The sequence below is a fragment of the Geotrypetes seraphini genome, chromosome 14 (assembly GCF_902459505.1).
Source record: "Geotrypetes seraphini chromosome 14, aGeoSer1.1, whole genome shotgun sequence".
In the NCBI taxonomy this organism is placed as follows: Eukaryota; Metazoa; Chordata; class Amphibia; order Gymnophiona; family Dermophiidae; genus Geotrypetes; species Geotrypetes seraphini.
Genome location: NC_047097.1, coordinates 41,244,483 through 41,263,616, shown reverse-complemented (window position 1 = coordinate 41,263,616; position 19,134 = coordinate 41,244,483). Strand labels below are relative to the sequence as shown.

At 43.6% G+C, this 19,134-nt stretch overlaps 1 long non-coding RNA gene across 1 annotated transcript in view; it reads right to left on the bottom strand.

Moving 5' to 3' along the window:
• Positions 1-15,209, bottom strand: part of LOC117348401 — a 106,918-nt gene extending 91,709 nt beyond the window's left edge. Inside the window, exon 1 of the long non-coding RNA XR_004536977.1 lies at positions 15,096-15,209. This is a non-coding gene — a long non-coding RNA (uncharacterized LOC117348401). The remainder of the gene's footprint in view (positions 1-15,095) is intronic.
• Between the last annotated feature and the right edge of the window lie 3,925 nt (positions 15,210-19,134).

Below are 19,134 nucleotides of genomic sequence, written 5' to 3'. Positions count from 1 at the left end.
GCCCTTTCCATCCAGTGTCCACTCTCTCTCATTTCAGCTTCATCCCTCTTCATTTTTCTGTCTCCACCCCTTCCCCTGTGCTCTGGCATCTGTCTCTTCTCCTTTCCTTCCTTCCTTCCCACTCAACCCCATGGCCTAGCATCACACACATTTCCTTCTCTTCTACCTCTCCCTCCCCCTCCATTCTCTGGCATCTCCTCTCCTTCCATTCCCTCTGGTCTGGCTTCTGTCTCCTTAGTTTCCCTTCCCTTATACCCTGGCACCTCTCTGCTCTCCTCTTCTATCTTTCCTCCCCCTCCATTATCTGGCATTTTCTCTCCTTCTTTTCTCTCCCTCCCTCCTTCCTTGCCCCTGGTCTGGCATTTATCTTCTTCCCCCTCCATGTGCAAGTGATGGGTAAATGCAAATGCTCAGAGAGTTGGCCTTAAGAGTGCTGGTAAAAAAAAATAAATAAATTGAAAAATAGGACTTTAGAAGTGGTCCTTTGAATACTGGTTACACTTGTATGAGAGCCCATAAAATCCTGGCTTTGTAGAATGGTCAGTCACACTGGATGCTAATCGTTTTGAATTTTCTTCTTCTCCTTCCTTAAGGTACATAAATAATCCTTACAGGAAGGAGAAAAAGAAAATCCAAAACGATAGCATCCAGTGAGACTGATTAGAAATAGACTGCTTGAGTTTTGTACACTGGGCGGTTACCTGTCAAGTTGCTGTGGCCCTCGGGGTGTGGCGGGCAGTCTGCCACCTTCACGAGCTCTCTCCGGTCTGGGCCCATCTCCGTTGCCCGGTAACCCCAGCGGAGAGGCACTGAGGCAGGTAGTGGGTGGGAGATGGGAAAGCAGCCTGTTGTCTCCACAGTAACGGCCCGTAAGTGAATTGAACTCAAGCCACGGGGCTCTAACACGGCACACACTGGCTTCCCTTCTCCTCCGAAACAGGAATGACATCATTTCCTGTTTCGAATGCGAAGGGAAGGCAGTGCTTGCCGTGTTAGAGCCCCACGGCCTGAGTTTAGTTCGCTTGCAGGCAAGAGGGTAGTGAGTGAGGGAATAGAAGGAAGGGAAGAAGACCTCACCAGACCGTTGGGGGGGAGGGGCGGCCAGGCTCTGCCCTTTTTGCTCCCCCCCTAACGCTGGTCCTGGGGCAGGGAGACAGCCCATTCTCCTGCGATCCCCTGTCCCGTTGGCCCCACACACAGCTTCAGGACGCCGTCTCTGAAAACGGGACTTTTCGGCGTCCCAAAGCTATGCATGGGGACAACAGGACAGGGGAGCTGAAAAAGGGACAGTCCCGTTCAAAACAGGACGTATGGTCACCTTAACTATTCAGCATCTCCCTTCTGTGTTCCTATTATCCCTGATGCCAAGCACTTTCCTTCTGAATCCATATATCCCCCTCCTAAATCTGGCATTGTTTCTCTAAGTCCATATACCATCCCCATGCAGCAAAAAGGCTGAACAGAATGCTAGGAGTGAAGAAGGGGATCACAAACAGATCGGAGAAGGTTATCATGTCGCTGTACTGGGCCTAAGTGCGCCCTCACCTGGAGTATGTGTCCAGCACTGGTCGCCATACATGAAGAAGGACATGGTACTACTTGAAAGGATCCAGAGAACAGCGACTAAAATGGTTAAGGGGCTGGAAGAGTTGCTGTACAGTGAGAGATTGGAGAAACTAGGCCTCTTCTCCCTTGAAAAGAGGAGACATGATTGAAACATTTAAAATACTGAAGGGAATAGACTTAGTAGATAAAGACAGACTGTTCACACTCTCCAAGGTAGGAGAGCGAGAGGGCACTCTCTCTAAAGTTGAAAGGGGATAGATTCCGTACAAATGTAAGGAAGTTCTTCTTCACCCAGAGTGGTGGCGAGCTGGAACGTTCTTCCGGAGTCTGTTGTAAGGGAAAACACCCTCCAGGTTTCAAGGCTAAGCTGGACAAGTTCCTGCTAAACTGAGACGTACACAGGCGAGGCTGGACTTAGAACACTGGTCTTTAACCCGGGGTCCGCCGTGTAGCGGACTGCCGGGCAAGATGGACCACTGGTCTGACCCAGCAGCGGCAATTCTTATGTTCTCCCTTTATATCCCTGGCTTATTCTTTCCATACCCATTATTTCTCCTCTGTTTTTGTATTTCTCCCTGCGTATCATAACATAATAGCCTTACTGAGTCAGACCAACAATCCATCAAGCTCAGTAAACCATTCTCATGGTGGCCAATCAGGTCACTAGTATTTGGCAAAAAAAACAAAGAATAGCAACATTCCATGCTACCGATCCAGGGCAAGCAGTGACTTCCCCCCATGTCTCAATAACTGACTAAGGACTAGTGCTTCCCAAGTCAGGATAAAAAATTTCAATTTGATTCAGCCTATTTGAATCTATTTTTTGATTTGATTTTCCTGCCCAATTGGGTGGTTTTTTTCAAACATCCTGGTGGGTTTATTTTATAGCCTCTGTACCCCTTTTAACATCTCCTCCCCACACTGGTCCTGTAGTGTAAACAAAATACTTTTCCTCTCTGTTAAATCCTAGCTCACGTTCACGGTCTAACACCAACTCTGGAAGGGATACACATTTCAAATATGACATTGTAATTACAAAACAGAAAATAAAATTATTTTTCCTAACTTTTGTTGTCTGGTCATTTTTCTAATCATGTTGGTTCCAGGCTCTGGTTGTCTTCTGCTTAGGGTCTCTTTTCTTTCTGCTAACCATCTTCCATCTCTGTCCTCCCCTTCTGTTTTCCTTTTCTCCCCCGGAGGTCTGGCATCTTTCCTTTTTTTCCCCATCTCCATCCCTCTGCAGCGATGGACCCCACTATCTCCCTTTTCTCAATTATCCTTTCATCCAGCATCTGTGTTCCTGTTCGCCTCTTCAGTAGTGTCCCCCTTGTGTCCCTGTTCCTTTGCTCCTTCCATGCCCAGCATCTTATCTCTGTTTCATGTCTCTCCCCATATCCAGCTTCTTCTGTCTCTCTTCCTTACCTCCTGTATCCCCTTCCCCAGGTACAGGCTTTCTCCTATTATCTCTCCTGCCATCCTGCCCACCTACTTTGGAGCTGTATCTGTCCCTCTTGTACCCTTCCCCTTATGGTCTTGCATTTCTCTCTCCCTCAGTTCAGCACCTCTCCTCTGCTTTCCTCCCCTCTTTTTGGTTTGGTCTCTCTCTTCCCTTCACCCCAGGTCTGGCATCTCCCCTCCCCTACTCTCTTACCCCTTCCTCTGCACAAGCCTGGCAGGCATCTCTCAATCTTCAACATACCAGTATAGCTAATGTGTTATAGTGCTGCCGCCACCCCCCCTGCATGTTACCCCAGCTTCCCTGCTTTAACCTTAAGCTAATATGGCAGCTGCTGTCGTCCTCAGCGGCACATTTCCTCTATGCGAGCCTGACCCTGACATCAGAGGAGGGGGTGGGATCGTAGCAAAGAGAACGTGCCGCTGAGGAAGATGGGCAGCTGCAAGGATCACTACAGCACCGGCGATCCTGCAGGCTGCCGTATTAGTTTAAGGTATGAGCGGGGAAGCTGGGGCAACATGCAGGCCTTTCTGACAGACCTTCCCCCTCAAGCAGGAGTGGCAGCGCTGCTGCTCCTGCTTTAGGAAGGCAAGGGGGGGGGGGGAAGGGTCGGTCATCAAATCGGAGGCTGATTTAAAAAAAAAAAATTTAATTGATTCACCCAATTCGAATCGGTGAATTGATTCGAATTGTGAATCGAGCAGCACTACTAAGGACTTTTCCTCCAGGAAATTGTCCAAACCTTTCTTAAAACCAGCTATGCTAGCCACTCTTACTACAACCTCTGGCAACATGTTCCAGAGCTTAACTATTCTCTCAGTAAAACATACACCTCCAACAGCTTCTCCTTTTCCTTCAGCTCCAGGACTTTCTCTTCCCTCCAGCACCTCTCTCCCTTTGCTTCAGTACCACCCCCCTCTCCTATGGTGGATCCAACACATCACTCTTCTGTCCAACTGCAGCCCCCCTCTTGCAGGTCCCATAGTTCTCTCCCTTCCCTTAAGTTCCAGCCCGCACTCCTCCATGGGTCCAGCGCCATTCTCCCTTCCCTTCAGTACTAGCTCCCCTCCAGTTCCAGCCTTTCTCCTATGCCCTTCCCCCAGCCCATCTCTGTCTTGCTTTGCATTGTCTTCTCTTCCCTCCCCCCTCCCATGGGTGCAGCATGTCTGACCTCTAGCTGCCTCCCTCGCAGGTCCGATAGTTCCCCAGTGTTCAGTGCCTGCTTCCTAACTTTAGCATTACACTACACTACCCCTCCCTGCTGCACCTTCTGGAGCCAACTGATCCCACACAGACGTGCTCATGGCCTCCATGTAATATAAACTTCCTGTCTTTGCAAAAACAGGAAGTGGCATCATAAGGATGGGATCCTGCAGAAGGAAGTCCATAAGCAGGCCTTTCTGGGTTAGGCTGGAGGGGGGGAGGAGTTGTTTCCCCCCACAGGACCAAGGCTTTTTACCATTCTTTCAGGGTAGTAAACTTTGCTCTTGAAATCACAATTTTTTGGAGAGCCATGCCCACCACCCCTGGTGCCTAAGGACAATCCCATCTATTCCAATTGTTTTTGTTCAGTTACAACAACAAACAGAAAGGATAAGAATTTCATGAACTTGCAAAGAAAAAACAAAACAAACAGTCAAAAGCACTCGACTTGTTTAAATAATTATGGAGTTTTGGGAGGAATGCAACATTTCCAAGTGCTGCTGGTTACATATGAACGGAACTCCCACTCCTGGTACAATGTAAAAACAAAACAAAAACCACTCTGGTTTGTGAAAGCCAAACAAAAAAGTGCAGAGTACAAAGCGGGTAACACTGTGTGTGTTTTCCTTGAGGGTGTGGTTTTCCGGATTCACGTTATTTTGAAATATTTTTCATAACATTAACTTCTGAACCTGCTAATCATGGCAAACAAGAAAAATGATTTGCATTTCCCAACACACAGAGCCATGACAGAGCGTGTATGGATAACAGTGGTGAACAAAGTATTTTAATCTATTTAGGCTCTAGGCACAAGATAAGTACAGTATAATAAATAACAAAAAAATGCTTATCTCCTGACTTATTCATATAACAGCTGCACTGCTTGATATTTAGGTTACATTAACCCTGAATTTCTATCATGCCCTTGGATATGTATCTGTTACTTGATCATTTCTCACTTTCATCTTGTCTTCTCCAATCTCCACCACACAACTGTAGTATTTAGATATTTTTCTTCACCGATAACTTTTTTTATAGGTAAATTTCCCTGAGGGTAAAAAAAAAAAAATTAAAAAAAATCCCCTTTCAGTATAATCTAGGGGGCTCATAATTGAAAGAGAAAAATGTCCTAAGTCAGCACTTGGACGAACTTTTCTCAAAAATGTTCAAGCGCCGAAAATAAAAACGGGTTTTGGACGTATTTCTAAATGACCTAGGCCTTAATAGTGCCGCTCAACGTCCAAAGCTAAACGGGGCGTTTCGGGAAGTGGGTCAGCTTAGACTTAGTCGTACAGGATGTATAACCGAAAGTTTAACAACAGTGCCTAGACGGAACAAAAACCCACCTAAAGTCACCAGATAAGCACTGCAAACACATAACAGACCCCCACACACTACCCCAGTGATGACCAACCACCCTCACCCACATAAAAATTTTATTCACAACTTTAAATTTCAGCCTCCAGATCACCTGGCCACCTGGCATAGGAAAACCTAGTCGTCCAGCCCAGAAGCAGTTTAAGTTGTCTTGGGGTGGGTTAGGGACCCATGCCCATAAACCCCTGTAATCACTGCATTGATACTTAAACATGTGCACTGCCCTATACACCCCCAAAACCCTTTTTTACTGGCATATAAGTGGCTCCTGCAGCCATAAGGGCTATTGGGGTGGTAGATAAGTGGGACTAGGGGATTCTGGAGGTGGTTTGGGGGGGGGGCTTACCATGACCTATAAGGGAGCTGTAGTGAGGAGAAGCCATGGCACCCTTTTTGTGAAATTCACAGCAGTGTCCTGTAAAGTACCCCACTATTTAGGTGGCATGTCTGGGTGTGCAGTCCATCACTTTGCAGACCCCTCCCATGTCCAACAGGGCTGGTTCTAGGCATTTTGGACGGAAATGTGGTATAAAGATGGACGATTTAGCGTCTTGGATGATCAGATCGGCAGGACGTATAATTAGACAATTTTCAAAAGTAAAAAAAAGTTGGAAATCTTTCAAAAATGTGTCTTAGGCTCTTTTTAACTTTGGACGACTTGCGAGATGGACGTAAATGGACTTAGACGTCTCTTTTGATTTTGCCCCTCCATGCGTTTATTTGTATGGAGAATAATTTTCCAAAGCGTTCCTGCAGGTACAGCAGCACTTTGTGTACAGACAAAAGCTTTTATGATGCATCTGATCATTTATCACTTTACTGGACTGAGTAGAGGTGTTCTGGGGCCAGGGTTGAGGAGGGTTTTACATTTACAAACATTTCCCCGGATTCTATATAGGGTGCCTAAAGTTGCACGCTCAACTGTGAGTGCACTTCTAAGATGCACACACAAATAAATTGGATAATGAACACTGAATCAATAATTGGATGCTAGCAACCAATTATTTAATGTTAATTGGCATAAACAATTTCTACATGCATCTGGCTATACACTGTCCTATAAGACATGGCACCTAATTACCATAGTGTGCATCTGAAAAGAGGCTGACTATTGGCATTTCAAGAGCATTTTGAAAAATTGCACATGGAATTACAGAATGCCTAAGTGGGAAACCCCACTTTGAATAGGATGAATATTATACATTGAACACTCAACAGTAAGTTTCAAATAACCTAATGTATGCCAAAATAACTATCGAATACAAAAAAAATTTGGCAACATTTATAGGGGGCCTAGACCCCCTGAACCCAACTCACAATAGAGCCATTATGTCAAATCAACAAGGGATACAACTCAATTGAAAAAAAAAAAACAAGCAATAAACAAAACAAAAACCTCAGAATTGGGGAACTACTTAAGGACACTATTTTTCAGGACAGGCAGAAGGAATGATTTATGGGATAATGGCTGCCTGAATACGATACAAAAAGGATATTATCCTTTTCTGCCCCTGAAGAAGCATAGAAACATGATGGCAGATAAAGGCCAAATGAAAAGAATAAAACGGAGCTCTGTCAGTCAGCAACTGCAATTCATTTTGGACTCAGATAAGTTTTGAATTCCATATATTTTGCTTTGATTGGTTACACAAATGCTCTTTAATTTTTTGGTTGTTTTTGAGCACTTAATTACTAATGGAGATACAAGGGCAGCAGTCTGGGATCAGTGAACACATGAGTCTTATCTCAAACAGAAGAGCACTTTATGCATTTTTGATTTGGGAACCCACATAATTGCAAAAAAATTAACGATATTGTGATGTATGGAGCGGACTCATTTGGGCAAAAATACGATCAATTGAAAAGGCAGTTTACCTGAGACGGTAACTCAAAAATGGCAATTGCATCACCACCTTCTTCCTTCTACTGGCTACGCCTCTCTTTATACAGCCCAGCATCCTTCTGGCAGCAGCCACTGCCTTGTCACACTGTTTTTTTCACCTTTAGATCTTCGTACACTATCACCCCAAGGTCCCTCTCCCTGTCCGTGTATATCAGCTTCTCTCCTCCCAGCATATACGGTTCCTTCCTATTATTAATCCCCAAATGCATTACTCTGCATTTCTTGCATTGAATTTTAGTTGCCAGGCATTAGACCATTTCTCTAACTTTTGCAGATCCTTTTTCATATTTTCCACTCCCTCTTCGGTGTCTACTCTGTTACAAATCTTGGTATCATCTGCAAAAAGGCACACTTTTCCTTCTAACCCTTCAGCAATGTCACTCAAACAGGATTGGCCCCAGCACAGGTTCAAACCCAATATCCATTCTCTGTCAGTGACCAAACTAGGTTATAAGTACCCTGCAGGATCTCAGAGTTGAATCATTCTTTGCTTCTCACTATTAGGAGTGAGTGGTAGCTTTCACAAATCTCCAGGACCAATAATGGTTTATGGGCTTTTCTTCCAGGAACTTGTCAACTTTCTTTTTTTTTTTTTTTTAAACCAGTTGCCCTGATCATTTTCCATCAATAAAAATTCCCAGCTCTTGTGCTGAGAAGAAAAAAACTGCATATAATGGTTTGGTCATATTATGATACTCTGCTTTATTCCCCATTCCTTTCCAAATATTTGTAATTCTTAATATTTTGTTCTGCTGTGTGCCATGCACCGAGCTGAGGATTTCACTATATTGTCCATTATGTCCCCAAGATCTATTTCAGGCTGCCAAACTGGCATGGCTTGGAAGATTAATAATTGAGGCTACTTCCTATCTTGACTTTAGAAAATCACTAAAAAACACGCCTGTTTGATGTTTCCCTCTTAGTCTTATTATTAACAGCTTTTATTTTCTAATTGAGCCATTGTCTTAACTTTTGATTTTACCTTATGTATCCTTGATACTGATTTGTTTTTTTTCTTGTATTAGATACTAATTGTTGTATCTTGTATTTTAAATACTGGTTGTATGTTATCCTTTGTTGTGAACCGTGTCGAACTTTTGGTATAGCGGTATACAAGAAATAAATTTCCTGGGTGGCAACTCCTCTATGGAACCTGTATGGAATTATGTACCTGTGTGGCGAGTGTGGCACAGTGGTTTAAGCTACAGCCTCAGCACCGTGAGGTTGTAGGTTCAAATCCAAACTGCTCCTTGTGACCCTGGGCAAGTCACTTACACCCCCCTCAATAGCAGTTTTTAGCACAGGCCAGCATGCTGAATTCTCTGCGCTACTCATGACACTCAGCAGTCTGAGCGTTGGGAGAAGTACAGAGCATTCAACGTGCCAGCCTGAGCTAAATAACGCTATTGCAGTTTTGTTAAGAGGGGGGAGGGTTAACCCCTCCATTGCCCCAGGTACATTAGATAGATTGTGAGCCCACTGGGACAGACTGGGAAAAATGCTTGAGTACCTGAATAAATTAGTGTAAACCGTTCTGAGCTCCCCTGGGAGAACAGTAAAGAAAAAAATAAATACCTATAATTAGGGTTATATTTGCTATATGCATCACTTTGCACTTATTCACATTAAATTTAGATGCCTAGACCCTCAATTTTGCAAGAGTCATTTGCAATTCTTCATAATCTGCTCATGATCAAACAATGTTAAATAAATATATCAAATAACAGATCTGATGACCTCACTCTTTGCTCTCATTCAGTTATTTTATTATTTATTTTAGATATTTATATACCGCCTATCAAGGTTATCCAAGTGGTTTATAATCAGGTACTCAAGCATTTTCCCCATCTGTCCCACAATCTATATAACGTACCTGTATGTTAGAAAGAACCGATTTGTGGGGCACACCCCTATTTCCCCCTTCTGTATTGGAAAATTAGAGCATTTGGCTGTACTGTGCTTCCTGTCTTCTAATCAGTTACCAATCCACAAGAGGATATTGCCTCTTGTCCCATTACTTTTCAATTTCCTGAGAGCTCTCTCATGAGGGACTTTGTCAAATGTCTTCTAAAATTAGTCACCAACAAAGAATGTTTCCGGTGCGAGTACTCCCCCAGCATCCTCCTCAGTAAGAACCATTGCAAAGTATTAATTTAGGAACATTGTTAACCATAGTCCAAATGGGCTCCTTTTACTAAGGTGCGCTAGTGTTTTTAGCACACGCACAAGATTAACGCGTCCTAGCTGAAAAATTACCACCTGCTTAAAAGGAGGCGGTACCTTTGTAAAAGGAAGAATTCATAAAGCAGCATTGCGGCATTAACACACCTTAATGTGCATTAAAGGAATTAGCGTGCACTAAAATGCTAAAAATCCTTGTGTATAGAATGGGCTTTTAGCATTTACTGCATGCTAATTTCTTTAATGCACATTAAGGCCATAATGCCGCTTGATGAATTCCCCCATTTATGGCCTTCTTTGTTTATCTTACCCAGTCATGCAGACAGATGGGGGAAAGGGGAAAGCTACAGAGGTCAATTTTATAAAAAGTTTAGGCCAGGTCAGTAACTCAGATGGTAAATGTTGTGCACTACGTTGTGGAACGTTCTCATCTTAAGAAAACAAAACTAAAACAAAAAAAATCCAAAAAACCACCAAAAACTGTGGAGCGACGATGTTCCTAAATGGACTTTATTTGAAAGTGTCAAAAATTCCAAAGGTACACTGAAGTCATCCACATAAAATAATTCCATCCACATAAGAGCCTTAAAGGACCTAGTCCGCTAGGGATACAGGACCCAACACGGTCCGCGTTTTGACAAAGTCTTCTTCAGGGGTCCTATAAAGGTGAGTATGTGGCAAACAATTGTGTGGTGAGCCGGAAGTGAGACACTGCTTGCATTTGCAATGGAAAGGGTCCATTTAGGAACATCGTCATTCCACAAAGTTTTTTTTTGGTTCTCTCTGGATTTTCTTCTTTGTGAATATTTTGGGGTCAATTCCTTTTGTTTTTTACGTTCTCATCTTAAGCCCCACATTGTATCTTTGATAAGTTGAATACCGTCAGCAATACAGCACATATCATCCCCATCATGTTTGGCTGCATAGTGGTGACTTCACAACCGGCATTTAAACATGGGTGATATGGGCCTACTCAGTAATGGACGAAGCTCTGGTTACCTTGTTGGGTAGCCAGTTCTAGGGCTGGTGCAAGTACTCAAAGAATGAAGAAGAGCTGGAAGAAACTGCCAGATCCATAAGAGATTATACAGATGATTTCTGCAAAAGCTTCTGGTGAAAACTAACAGCTGTTCCTAATGTTGCATTTCCACAACTTTAGAAAAGTACAAACTATTGAGACACCACAGTTTTGACACCGACAGGCAGAGAGCAATAAAGAGAAAATGAAGTCTAATTGCTTTTTCTCTTCTTAGTTCCTTTTCTACATCTCTGCACATTGAACAAGCTTTCGCTTTCTCTCACCGTCTCGATTAGCTACAGTGCCTCCATTGCATAGAGTCCATGACTGTTTGGGTTTTCCTCTCCTCAATCCACAAGCTAGTCTATTTTAGTATCACTTTGGGATGACAATGGTCTTGCATGGTGTAAAATATGTCCTGTCAACCAGACTCCGCATTTGGTAACAAGATCTTGCAACCCCCTGGAGTTGCTATTCCTCAGTATGTTATCATTTGTGATGTGATCTCGGTATGTCACACCTTAGGTTGTTCTCAGGCATCACTGGAGAAACACATCTTATCTTTTTTTCTGTCTTGGTTGATATCTTACCGGTTTTGTTGGCAAGACAATGGAGTGGTGTAAGTGATGAAATGCTGCTGCCACCGCCTTTCCAATTCTATAATTCACATCTGTCTTGATGTCACCATTGTTTGAAAATATATTGCCATGATGGGAAATCATTCCGTAATATTTGTCTGTGGCAACTAGTTCCAAACTGCATAATTCTATTTTTTTCCCAATATTTATTATCAAACCTACTTTTCCCACAGTCTCTTCTAATCTAGTTGTCAAGGATTGTAAACTCTTTGACTCTCCCAATAAGGTTATTTATTTGCAGAATGTTAGGAAATCATATGCAATGTAAAGAGAAATCACTTTGGAGAGTATTTTCTGCATCCCACAAGCCTCCCTTGTTCACAGTTCTGCATCTCATTTGCACAGTGCAATGTAACAGTTACCACTTCAGCACTGTGACATTTTGTTTGCAACATTAACCATTTTTCTAATGTTAATAACATTTCTTCTATTCCTCTAAGTGAAAGGCATATAACACTATACAAAACACGCTTGCAAAAAAACTACCGAGTTAAAACAAGTCATCTGATATGCAGCTTGATATGTTGGGGATGGTTTAATAAAATGTACTAAAATTACTAGGAGTTCCAGTAGCTGTTTTTGGTCCAGGAGAAGACTGGGATCTTTGTTATCGCACCTTTAATCGGACACAAAACAAAAACCACCACAAGCTGGTGTTGCAGTTCCTGAGCTTTTGAGAGCACACCGCTCCCTTCTTCAGATGCCATTGATGGGGGATCTGGACAGCTCAGGCTCTGCACCCTACCAGCCAATCAAGAGGGTGTATATATATACTATATGCAATACCACATGCAGTCTGGCTCATTCACTGATACATTTCATGCCCCCTTCCACTGCAGCAGTAATGCATGTGACATGGGAAAACAGGTTTAGCGACGATTGCTGACTTTAGTGAATCACAGGCCTCTATGCCTCAGCTTTCTTTGCAACTGCAAAATGAAGCCATTCACCTTTAAGAAGATCCACAGAACCACACAAATATGGACGTTATCATAAAGTATGCATATAGTTTGAGTGTAGCTGGCCATATACAAAATGTTCAATAAAATGAAATTTGGATTAGTTACTCTTGAGCAGGGGTGCCCACACTTTCTGGGCTTGCGAGCTACTTTTAAAATGATCAAGTCAAAATGATCTACCAACAATAAAATTAAAAAAAAAAAACCCAAACACAAAGCACACTGTACGCTGAGAAAATGTTAATTATCATTCCTATTCCGGCGTTTTTTCCAAAGAGGTCAAGGCAGATGACTCTATGCACTGTCACCTCAGTAACAACCATACAAAAATAGACAAATATACCCCCCTCCCTTTTTACTAAACCACAATAGCAGTTTTTAGCTCAGGGAGCTGCGCTGAATGCCCAGCGCTGCTCTCGACGCTCATAGGCTCCCTGTGCTATAAACCGCTATTGTGGTTTAGTGAAAGGGGGGGGGGGCATAGTGCAAAATAGACAGCAGATATAAATTCAGACACATTTGATCACTAAATTGAAAATAAAATCATTTTTCCTACCTTTATTGTCTGGTGATTTCATGAGTCTCTGGTTACACTTTCTTCTTCTGACTGCATCCAATCTTTCTTCCCTTCTTTCAACCTGTATGCTTCCTCTCCTCCAGATCTTATTCTCTCCCCCAACTTTTTCTTCCTCTCTCCCTGCCTCCCTTTCTTTTTTTCTGTTTCCCTTCTGTCTCCCTGCCTGCCCCCTTTCTTTCTTTCTCTCTCCCTGCCCTCCCACAAGCTGCCGCTGACACCGGCTAACAGGCCCCCCAAGCCGCCGCCACCACCCCAAGCTCTCCCTGCTTTGAGACGACCAGCATTCCTCTCCCCGACGTCAATTTTGCCATCGTAGAGGAAGTTCCGGCCCAGCCAGCTAGCGATTGGCTGGTCCGAACTTCCTCTCCAATGGCAGATTGACGTTGGGGAGAGGAAGGAAGGCTGATCGGCCCGGTAGATCGCCAAGGCAAAGCGAGTCTATCATGGAGCACGGGATGGGCTCTGCGATCGACTCACTTTGCCTTGGCGATCTACTGGTCGACTCATTTTGCCTTGGCAATCTACCAGTCGATCGTGATCGACCTATTGGGCACCCCTGCTCTTGAGTATAAAATCTACTTGTTGGGTTCTGGGAGCTTTTATTGTCTTCTAACATATTAAACTGCATCACATGAACACTGAATCTGTTTCTCTTCATTACACACAAAAAAAATATATATATATAAATTATATTGATTAAAAAAAATCTTTAAGAACATTGCTATTCCCCTGTAAGGCCAAAAGACCTGATTAGTCAGGGTTTCTTTATTTGGGAACAAACTGGATAAAGTATATATATTTTCTAGTGCAGAAGAGGGTGGAAGCCATTGCGGATGTTCTTGCCTTAAAGGTTTGGGTTATTGTGTTTGTGGCGAAAAGCAGATGTGGAAAACCACAGGATGCTGTAGAACTGTGGTTTCCAATTTACTTTTTCATGTGCTATTAAGTAGAAACAGAGGTCATAATTTCAACATATACTTGAAACGTTTATCATATCATTTACAGACTAATAAGAGGTAGAAGAATACTTTTTTTTGCCTGAGGGTGCCATGCTGTGAACTACCAACACAGTGGAATGTAAAGAGATCAAAATGGTGATTGATACAACAAACAAAAAGATCTCTTACAATTATCAGCAGGTCTTATAAAGTACCGTCAGCACTTGGAACAGGCATCTATGAAGTGGCGTAGTAAGGGGAGAGGCGGTATGCCCTGGGCGCCCTCTTGGTGAGGGCACTGGCACCCGTCCTCTCTGCCCCCTGCTCCATCCCAACTCCCCTTGTCACACGCATGCACCCTATCCTTTCCCTTGTACCTCTTTAATTTCCCTGGCTCAAACAGCATCACAAACTTGCTGCCCGCATCAATGTCAGCTCCTTCTGACATCACTTCTGTGACCCGCGCCTAAGAAGTGAAATCAGAGGGAAAGCGGGCAGCAAGTTCTGTGCTGGGAAAATTAATGAGGTATGGGGAAAGGGACTGGGTGCACGTGCGATGTGGGGGGGGGGAGGGTCAGGAAGGAGTGGAGAAGAGGGCGGGGTACTACCACCTGTGACCCTTCTAGCTGGGGCCTCACCTGGAGCACATGGGCTTCGGCTGCACGGTAAGGCGAGGCCTGGAATAAAGGCAGCTCCCACACACAAGTGTTTTAAAGTGGAAAAAGAAAATGTGTTTTATTGTTTACACTCAGTTCAGCACTTATTACAGTTTTATAAGCTTGTGGTGCACAAAAACATGTCATACAGAACTCCCTACAGTCCTTTCTGCTGCTTCTGGCTTTGTCCCACAGTAGCAAAACCAGGTAAACCATGAACAATTAAGAACAAAACAAAAAAATAAATGGCTTGTAATTCAGCTGTTGTGCCCAGTGTCCAATTAGCAGTGCTTGGCGGAAAAACATGAAAAGAAAGGAAACTCTTCCCCAAGCCTGAGATTTACAAAACAGAAGAATAATCATAGTTCAAAGCCAAAACCCATATTTGGATCTTAATCAGTTCCACAAACACTTTCAGCAGAGAAAACAATCCAAACTTATTTCTCTATTCAACAAGCTCTATTCCAGCATTGGCAGCATTTAGCTGAACTCCATATTTTCTAGGTTCGCCCCTCCCCCACACTCTGCAAACTCCATGCTGCAGGTTTCTGGGGATTCCCCAACTTCTGGCTTCATTACAACATCTCATAACAAAAATCAGGCTCAAAATTAGAGGACTGTACCTGAGCTTTTGGTGGGGTGACCGCTTACTGCTTTTCAGCCCTGTGCTGGAGTAGACTTTCTTCAGGATCCTTCAGTCTGTATTAGGGAGTTGGGGTGAGCTCCCTGCTTCCTCTTAACCACTCCCTTTTCAGGTCCCTAGAATTGATTAGCATTCCCATCACCTGAGCTCCCCTGGCTCAGGCTATTCACTCTCAGGGTTGTTTTGGGCTGATTACAACTGCTTGCATCTGAGTTGATTGAACTAACCATTCCAGTCCTGGTTTGCCTTGCTCCAACCCTGGGGCATGCTGGGGCTGGTAGTGCCTGCCTTCTCCCTTTTGTTTGTTGCTTAGGGAAAACACTTGGGCTAATTAGCCTACTCATTGCAGCCCTGGTTTACCTTGCTCCAACCGAGGGGCCTTCTGGGACTGGTAGTCCATGCTCCTTCCCTGTTAGCCTTTAAGGAAGGCTAACCAGTTTTAGAACTGGTGGGTACAGGATAGAGAATGACATGGGGAAAAAAAATCTGTCCCCATCACTGCCCCGTCACTGGACTGCCATCCCCTTTACAACCCCCCACCGTTCCCCTTCACCACCCTGTCCTCGCCGTCACCTTCACCGCCCCGTACCTGTCCCCGCAGCATCTACCCTTCCCTCTCGCCACCTCACCGCCCTTCAGCGGCCCGAGAATCTTCCTCCCCCTTACCTTTGCGGCATAAAGAAACTTAAGGGAGGGAAGGTGCGCGATCACCTTCCTCCCTCCGGCGAAATCTATCTCCCTCCCTCCCCCTCCCCCTTACCTTCATAGTGCTTTAGAAAATAAACTGATGCCGGTGAAGCCTTCCTGTGCCGTCCTGCAGTCGCGTGTGTGTGTGTGGAAGCTTCTCCTATGACACAACTGTGTGCCTTCCCTCCCTTAACTGCGGGGACAAGGCCATTCACCGCTTCACGGGGCAGTGGATGGCCCTGTCCCTGTGCTCACAGTGAGCACTTCCCCCCCCACACACACACACCATTTCGGCGGGTTACCTGCAGCTACTCGCGGCTACTGTGTCATTCTCTAGTAAAGGATTTTGCTGGTACTGCAGTGCTCTATACCTAACTCTGGGGACAGGTATTGCCTCTCCTACAATCCAGTCTGTGCCTCCATCCCCGCTTCTTGTGCACTGCAGGTTTTCCTTTACCCAGCACAGGGATGACACTGTGACACACCCCAGGCACCACTCACTTTCGCTGCACCACTGCATCTGTGCATTTACTGGAATGGTATTCTGTGTATACAATGTTTGCAATACCGTGAGCAAGGTGTCATGGATTTGATATACCACCTTTTTGTGATTTACATTTATTATATGCAGGTACTTTCTCTGTCCTTAGTGGGCTCAGAATTTATTTATTTATTCAGTTTCCTATACCATCCTCCCAGAGGAGCTCAGAATGGTTTACATGAATCTATTCAGTTACTCAGGCATTTTCCCCTGTACCTGAGGCAATATAGAGTTTAGAAACTTGCCCAGGGTCACAAAGAGCTGCAGTGGGAACTGAAGCCAGGTTCCTCAAGTTCTCAGACCACTGCACTAACCATTAGACTACACTGGGCTCAGCCTTGTGGTCTTCTGCACACTTTATCTTTATTACTACAGGATTTAAATGAGCTGAATGCTGACATCCACCACAATCTTTGGACGCAGCTCATGCACAAAACTTGTTTTAATGCAGTGTGCCCATGGCAGCCCATAAAATTGTGCTCAAAAGCATAACTTATTTTAAGACACCGACCTCACCATCTGCTTGGTAAAAATGTAGTAGGTCTTTCAAAAGCTAACAGATCCTGACATCCATCAGGAATTTTGCATTCTGATGCCGTTTCTGTTTATCACAAGGGCTTTGAAAAAGAGCTCAAAACAATGTAAGTGTTGTATAGCAACAATGCCTTGCTCATCCCTTGCACTGCGGAATGAGTAAAGAATAAAACTGAAATCTCTTTCCTAACATACCAGCCATGGCAAAGTATGGGGATCAGCCTATTTTTACCAAGCCTCCTCTCCTCAGATCTCTTGTCCCCCAGCCCCAATGAATATTTCTGTCTACTTGCAGGACTTTTAAATAGGATTTTAAAGAGAGCACTTAAAATTCTTTTCCAGAAGAGACTCTCAAAAGGGGTATGGGAAATGCCAGCCTGTATCCTTCAGCAGCGCTTCTCAACCCCCTCACGAAGGTAGCTAGCTGAGTTTTCAGAATTGCTATAATGAATATGCATGAGAGAGACTTGTATTTACAAAGGGACATTTTTGATATGGCATCTAAGTTCAAATTAGGATGTTTTGCCCAATTTTTTTAAAAAACAAACAAACCCAAACCTCTCTAGCTCACAGCCATAATTAAAACAGAAAAATGTCTACATTTCTGGTTTGATTATGGCTGTGAGCTAGATCTTTCAGGCTGAACACATCCATTTGTAAAGTACCATTAAAAATAAATCTCAGTGAGAAATGTAAAAAACGAGCTATAGGGACATCTGTCTGTCAGCATTCTTAGTGAACAGGCCACACAGATATCACAATGTGGCAGAGGAGCAGTTTAGTGTCAGTGAAGTGAACTTCACATAAAGGGACCCAGGTATAAATCACACCTCACCCCCCTCCAGGAACAGAGAAAACATACAGTATTTAAAGGTCCACCAACCTTAGGCTTGCAGGTCAGTTACATATTTAGGTACAGAGGTATTTCTAAGTTCTATAAGTGCTAACATATTTATACTGAAATGAAAGAGTTACAGTAGGAATTGAACCTGGGCCCCATTGTCCACTAGGCTACTCTATCCACTTGCTTGCTGCTCTCTTAAGAATGATCATAATATTTGTAGCTGTCATACAGCTTGGTATCTGTTTATGGGAGGAGGTCAGTGACTACTTCTGGATTAAGGGGGGGAGGAGTCATGCCTTCATCCCTCCAGTGATCAGCTGGTCAGTTAGGGCATCTTTTTCAGATTTAGGCCTAGAGCAGTGGTCTCAAACTCAAACCCTTTGCAAGGCCACATTTTGGATTTCTAAGTACTTGGAGGGCTGCAGAAAAAATAGTTAATGTCTTATTACAGAAATGACAATTTTGCACGAGATAAAACTCTTTATAGTTTATAAATTTTTCCTTTAACTGTTAAAGGAAAGATTTATAAACTATAAAGAGTTTTTACCTCATGCAAAATTGTCATTTCTTTAATAAGACATTAACTATTTTTTTTCTGTGGCCCTCCAAGTACCTTATTTTTTCTGCAGCCCTCACAGTTAAAGTTTAACATGTTTCGTTTCTAAACCTGACACATTTCAATCAATATATTGAAAATAAAATCATTTTCCCTACCTTTGTTGTCTGGTGACTTTATTTTTCTGTGCTTTTAACTGTTTCCATAAAAAAAAGCCCCAACAGCTGAGCAGCTTCCCCTGCCACTCAGCTGTTAGGGCTTCCCCAAACCAGCTCTGCGCATGTGTCAGTTGCTCTCAGAGCGACTGATCAGACAGGGATTACCACGAACCTCCATGCAAATAATTTGCATAGAGGTTTGTTGGTGTTTCAATCACTGTTCCAGAGTTGGCAAAAAAATTGGCCAACAGCGATTCACACGGTTGTAATGACCATGTTTTGTGTATCTAGCCCTTAATCAGGTCTGAAAAGATCTAGATAAAAACACATTTCTTTTCTGCCCTGGCCTTTTTTTTTCTGTTCCATTATCCCAGAAAAAAGTCCTGCCAAAACACACCTCCAACATGCTGCCCTGCTATTTGGATGCACTTAGTAAAAAACATCCCCTATTCTGCCTTTTTGAAAATCGTGATTTAGATGTTTTGGTGGGGATAAACATCCATCTGCTGCTTTGTGCCGCTTTTGAGACATTTTTCTCTTTTGAAAATGAGCACCAATGAGGTTTCCAGTATATCAAAATTTATCTTATGCATACACTTCCCCCTCTCCATTCGCGGTTTCCCTACTCGCGATTTCACATAATCGTGATTTTTTTTTTGGGGGGGGAGGAGGGAAAAAACCCCCATATTTTTATCTTCC